General features: G+C 32.2%; 1 protein-coding gene across 3 annotated transcripts in view; it reads left to right on the top strand.

The window, feature by feature from the left end:
• Nucleotides 1-748: 748 nt before the first annotated feature.
• Nucleotides 749-6,645, top strand: part of LOC143228848 (hormone receptor 4-like) — a 126,717-nt gene continuing 120,820 nt past the window's right edge. The window contains exon 1 of one of the 3 annotated variants that reach the window (XM_076460240.1): nucleotides 749-1,414. The gene's annotated coding sequence lies outside the window, so the exon portion shown is untranslated. Of the gene's footprint in view, nucleotides 1,415-2,407; nucleotides 3,556-6,645 lie in introns of those variants that run through there. The other 2 variants (XM_076460245.1, XM_076460243.1) reach the window with 2 other exon arrangements.

Raw genomic sequence — 6,645 nt, 5'->3', positions numbered from 1 at the left:
TGTCGAAACCCTGTTTCTAGCGCTGTGCCGCTGAGTTTTTTTCGTAAATTAGAAACGAACCTGTTCTTTTTCAGTATCCACTTGTGCAGCTAAAAATATTCGCAGTTGACAATACGGGTCTTTCTCTTTATCATGAGTGTCTTTATAATTGTAGGTAGAATAAGATATTTTTATTTTTTTACAAGTAACTTGTCCTTTAAAACTTAGTGACAAACAATAAAAATAAAATCAGGAAAACACGTTTAACCGTATTTGTAAAACCTGTATATATATCTTACTTTTAATTAAAATATAGAACAAAGCACCTCTTATTGTTTGGCTGTACTAGCCTCGAACTGGCGAGGGGATTTAGTGGGGTAAGCGAAACAAAATCGAGGGGGCTGCGTTCTTCATCCTTTAGTAGTTAGGTTATCAACCAATTTTAACAGTTAACATGCTATGGCTACAGGGGAAGTTGAGGCTCATTTTGGGGTATCCTCAACCCCAGTAACCCCCTCACTACCTCCCCCTGTTGTTTTTAAAAAGAATTAATTAAATAAATAAAAAATATGTTATGATAATTATTGTAGTTTCGTATCAAGTTGCCACAAGAGAATATTATTAACCAAATATGAGTAATTATGTTGTAAAACATATATAATTACACGTAAAAAAATATAATTACACGTACATATACTACAATATTTGTTGCGTTGCCAGTATCACTTCATCGCGCCAAGACATGCAGCGCTCCCTACCGGAATAAGTGAAATGGGAATAAAATACCCCTACACGTGAAGTCATTGCCCTGTCTAGAGTGAATAGTGTGTGAGTGGATAGGACTATCCGTTCTCTCTCATTGTGCTGTGTGCCTACCAATATGAAACCTATCCGTCCTGCTTGTTTTCCGTGATAAAAGACGTTTAACTGGGACCTCTTCTGGTGGGCGCGGGAGATACCGAGAAGATGGTAAAAGGAACTACGTTGAACCTCGCTACTCCTTCGTGCCTTTCCCAACGTAACGATTTTTCCCGTTTATCTCTCGCTTTTCTTCCGTCGTGTTTGTTTACGGAAGTAAACCGCTGTGCGGCTGGGAACCAGAGAAATCTGTGACATTAACATTCGGATAATAGGGTTCATACCTGAGTATCTCTAACTAGATACGTCTCAATACTAACTACAAATTATCACGATCTAATCGAAGATCAAAAACAACAACGACACCATATGATAGTACATATAATGTGCTGTGATGTCTTACCTAGTGGAATAAGAGATAATGAAGCTAAACTTACAACGCCATCCGACTGTGAATTTTTAAACTAATATTTGTGAAAGAAATTAGAAGTAAATATAGCGATTTATTCACGTGTCACGTGTAACACAGGACCCACACTGGAGTAATGTGTTCACTTTCACCCTTCACGAGGGAACGGTAAGTGCGTTCTCTTCACACCTGTCGTTAATTTATACATTCGGGTAACCCCAGTTATGTGTATTTTAAACACTGACTAAAGCTTTAAGTTTGCAACTATTTCTCGATCTGTTTTTTCTCTCTCTCAAGTTTTGAGGTGTTTATTAATTTTGATTCCCCTGGCCCTCCTTATTAAATGGATTTTTTTTTAAATCTCTATTTATGTAAATCAAGTGATTCTTGTACGTTTCACACTTTGTCTCATATCTTCTAGAATTAAATATACTGAAAGTGGCCTATATTTGGTTTAATACCAACCACAAATTATATATATATAAATAGGGAAGTAACACACGGTTAGACTAATTACAGAAGACTCCCAGTATATGTATCAGACATAAATTATTGTCTCTACTGTTTTACATTTTAATAATAAACAATAACAGTGAAAAAATGTAATCACATTTGTCGTGTGCGCACATTTGACTCTGGGTTCCATTTCTGCGACATATTTACGCCAAACGTTTTAAGTAAAACTTTTCAAAATTCAATCAGTGTCTTCGCAGTTACCAAGAAATCTACAGAATAGACAACTATTGAATAACCACCGTTATGGTTGTAGATATTTTAGTTCACTTATCTGACATTAAAATGTCTTGGTTTTTCAACTTCATCCAGATGATCCGAATTTAAAACATTGGTTTATACTTAAGACTATCAAGTGTTCATATAGAATCTTATATAATCTCCATATAAATCTATTAGTGACATAAAAACGCTTTAATATGTTTATTACATTATGACATATATATATATATACATATATAAACGTACTTGCATTAGTTTAGTAACAGAATATATAATTATGTTACTTGTGGATTTTTAATACCCTTAACTTTTAGCCATTCGAAAATTTTACGTTTGACAAGAGTGTTTGTGGGTGTTAAATATTTATTTATAGTTTTAATTTGTACTTCAAGTTTAAAGACGAAAGTCGTTACTTAGGATAACGCGGGAGTTTAACCGTGGTTAAAGTACCATTTATCACACATTATTCTTTGCTTTTACTGATAAGTTCCTACAATTCCTAACCAAAACAGCTAGTTTATGCAACAAGTTTTAATAAATAATTCGTTAGGCCTAGTCTTTTCAGTTAAAAAGTAAAGAAAACATTGATTGCCAATGGCATTAATTGGTTTCATTTTGATAGCGTTGCTAAATGTTTGTACTCCAGTTAAAGTTTTGTTGGTAACTATTCGCGCTCAAAATTTTTACAAACTCCAAAAATTTTACTCCAAAAGTACTTTCACTTTACAGCACTTCGTTATAACTATAATACTAAGCACTTTGTTATAACTATAATACTAAGCACTTTGTTATAACTATAATACTATGCAAGCTATTAGAAAGCAAATAGGTGTTACTCAGTGAAATATGGCAGTCATGCGGTTCTTACAGTGGTGTAGGCAACACATTAAAAGGGGGGAGCAAACTTTATTTGACCAAGCGAATGTGGGCCCTGGAAACTCTTGGGTTTTGGATTAAAATTTATGGATTCTCCTGCTTTTCCTTGGAGCAATTTTCCTAGTCTTGATGCGCTTTTTTTGGGACAGACTTCCTGTGCCACTCAGTAAAATATAAGGAAACAATCAAGGTATACTTCGGAAAATATTACAATACAACCACGTGATACTATATAAAATACAACCAAGTGATAGAATGTAAAATATTAGCAAACAATCAAGGTATACTTAGGAAAATATTACAATACAACCACGTGATACTAGATAAAATACAACCAAGTGATATAATGTAAAATATTAGCAAACAAATGCGTAGTATTGTATAGAATATTGTCAAAAAGTGAGGGTGTAATTTAATACAATACGTCGCAAATTACCAAAGTGTGTAAAAATTTACTGATAATATAATAATAACAAAAAACTTTGTGTTACTACTCTTCCTTGTTATCGTAAAAAATCAAATATTACATGTTTGTATTTCATGCAGCGCTTAGGCCTATTTATGAAACAAATAATAATAACCTAGTTATGCACTCTTATTCGTTCAATTTTTTTTTTTAGACACGCCTAGTTAAGCATAGGTTTACTTAGTAAAACCATTAAAGAACATAACATTGTCTGTCAGTACACAGTTGTTTGGTAAGTTGTTTTGAAGGTTTTTATTATATAAAACGGGAATACAAAGGCTTATTAAAAAAGTTGATTTTATTGGGGCAATTTTAAAGAATACCTATATATCTATTATTCAAATATAAGAATTTGTTTCGTTATGTTTTTTTTTCTAACTGTTATAAAAAATAAAATGTGTAATTCCAAAATCCACTGAAAGCCTTTCAAAGATGTTTAAAAAATGGTTTTGTACTTGTGAATGAAATGTAAGAATGTTTGTTCATTGATATGATCTGGTGTATCTTAAGCAAGAAAACCAAAGTTTATTGTTGGTGTGTTTTTTTTATTATTATTTGTTAGTCCTTGTCATGTTTCGAAAAATAATAAGTCTTCATTTTAATGATATCGGGGAAGATTATTTTCCCTAAACATTTAAAATGTATTTTCCAAATATGGCGTCGGTAGTCCAACTAGTTGAACGCGGACTTGTCACGCGGTAACTGCATAAAGCACTAGTCGTATGGAATGTTACCGTTTCTTCCCAATACTCGTGCAAGTTTTTTTTAAAAGTTTGCAAGATAAAGTAACACGTGGCAGTTAAGATAGGATACCTTAATCTATATTGTGGTGTCGGATGTCAAAGTCATAACGTAAGAAATATAAAGGGCACAAATACGAAACAAAAAATCCACGAAAAACATAAAGCAATTAAATTAAAATCATAATTCTTCTTATAATCAGCGGTCCCTCTGAATCGGAAGAAGGTAGCCATATTTAAATTATAAGTTTCACGTTTAATTATCTGGCCTAAAGAAGCATTGAAAGATAACAGATAAAAGCTGTATCAATGTACATTTTTGTTGATAACTGATTCGAAGGGAAAATAATTGAAGCAACCTGTAATTCGGGAAATACAACGGGAATAATTCTGATGTGTAAGTTTTAAAAAATTATTAATTTTTATCTTTCTCATTTCTGTTGTTTTAAGCGCAACGACATTTTTTTTTCCTCTCGTCTGCCGAATTTGTTTCAATTTTTTTTTTTTTTTTGTGGCGCAAAAGTTTTTATTTGCTTTCGTTTCTCATTTCAAAGTTATTGACTAAAACGTTACTTCGGAAGCTAAAGAGACTTGTTTTGTGGTAAATGCAAACAAAATATTATTTTGTTTAGTTTTGAGATTACTTACTGATAAAATATATTTTGTTACAATTTAGAGCTTTCACAGTAAATAAGATTATTTTCTAGAACAGATACGACATTTCGATCACTGATACGACCATTATGAAGTTTCTACAGTCAAAAACTGTTCTGAAAACTAATGTTTCTTATTTTAAAAGCTAAAATTGTAATAAAATATTATTTAGTTTTTATAGGGTTTTTATTCTATCGCTATTAATAATTAATATTTGTACTTTGTACAATAAATTATTGAATATATTATTATAATTATCGAAATAGAACCTTCCACCGTAAAGAAATATAAACAATGCAATATCTATCAGTGATACAGTACTTGTTTGTTTGTTTTTAATTTTGGTGTCGAACTATCAATTATATGTGCTCGAGATTATTTTTCGTATTTGTTTTGTATGAATTTATGTGCGACGAGAAATGGTTTAAAAAGTACAAGCTGAAGTGAAAAGGATTCAAACTTTAAGTAGAACAACATATATCATATATTATTATAAGTAATACGCATCACAGAGCAGTCAAGACCTTTATAACCCTATAGAACGTTGACGCATGATGCAGGCGGCGCATGCGTCAATGCCAACATTCACGTTCACTTGTTTTTCGATAAGGTGGAATTAAAACAAAACAAAAACAAACAAATGTATCACTTATACTTATTTGATATTTCCTGGCTTATTCGGTTATTAACTGATGTACCAACCTTTTAGCAAATGGCTTAATTTAGCTTAAATTGATTAGAAGTATGATATATCTTCCTGCCCTTGTGCTCCCATGTGAATGTTATTGAAACTCATTAGTACTGTGATAACAAGAAATATTTATTATTAATAAAAGAAACCGAGCAGATGTAGTTATCCAAATGCTTAAGTCTCTCTGTTGGACGGCATGTAAAAAAATTTCGCGTTTTTTTCTAATGCTAACTCTTAAACGGTGGCCATCATCAGTTGATGGTGTTACTTCCCGCTATTTAAGGGTTAAACTATTCGATTCATAATGGTTAGTTAGTTTCAAGTATTGTCTTCGTTACTTCTGTTTATTATAAACTTAAACGTAACTGAAAGTGTTCGCTTATCCGCGAAAGAAAAGGTGGAACGTGATTAAAAACGAACAGCAGAGTGAATGTTTATGTAAACAGCATAAACGTTTACCCTACTTAGTCAGAACGTTTTCGTATTTTCTGTGTGATGAATGTCATGAATGAGACGACACACGATTGCTCTATGAAAACTTAGAATTTCACAGAACACCATTTCCATTCGTATTTCAGTATGGTCTTCTAAGCCTAAGAAATTCCAGTTAACAACTTAAGGATAACAATTAAATATTGGAGTATTAATAGAAACTTTTCTTGATTTGTTGTCTGTTGTGTATTTACTTAAACGTGTCACATGACTATTGTACTAACTTCTACTGGCTGTAGTTTAATGTTACATGACTATTGTATTAACTTCTACTGGCTGTAGTTTAATGTCACATGACTATTGTATTAAGTTTTACTGGCTGTAGTTTAGTGTCATATGATTACTGTATTAACTTCTTCTGGCTGTAGTTTAATGTCACATGACTATTGTACTAACTTCTACTGGTTGTAGTTTAATGTCACATAACTACCGTATTAACCTCTACTGGCTGTAGTTTAATCATTCTAATTTTTTATTAATATCAAAAAACGTACCTCGGAAAAAACAAACCAATAACGCTTTAGAGCCATCAAAATAGTTATTGAAGCGAGGCTACACTGAGCCTTTAATAGAACCACATCAGTAGGAACTAAAAAGTGTAATAATAATAATTGGATGTCTCATTGAACTGTCGTGTTCCTTAAGGCAGAATATACAAACATAAGCAGGTCAAAGGTCAAATCAGAGCTGAGATTAATCCATTCCTGTTCTGAAGCTGTGGATTTGATGGTTGAAAATGTTAGAA

Source organism: Tachypleus tridentatus, chromosome 10 (assembly GCF_004210375.1).
Source record: "Tachypleus tridentatus isolate NWPU-2018 chromosome 10, ASM421037v1, whole genome shotgun sequence".
In the NCBI taxonomy this organism is placed as follows: Eukaryota; Metazoa; Arthropoda; class Merostomata; order Xiphosura; family Limulidae; genus Tachypleus; species Tachypleus tridentatus.
The sequence above is the reverse complement of the archived record's forward strand: the minus strand, read 5'-3'. Positions and strand labels throughout refer to the sequence as shown.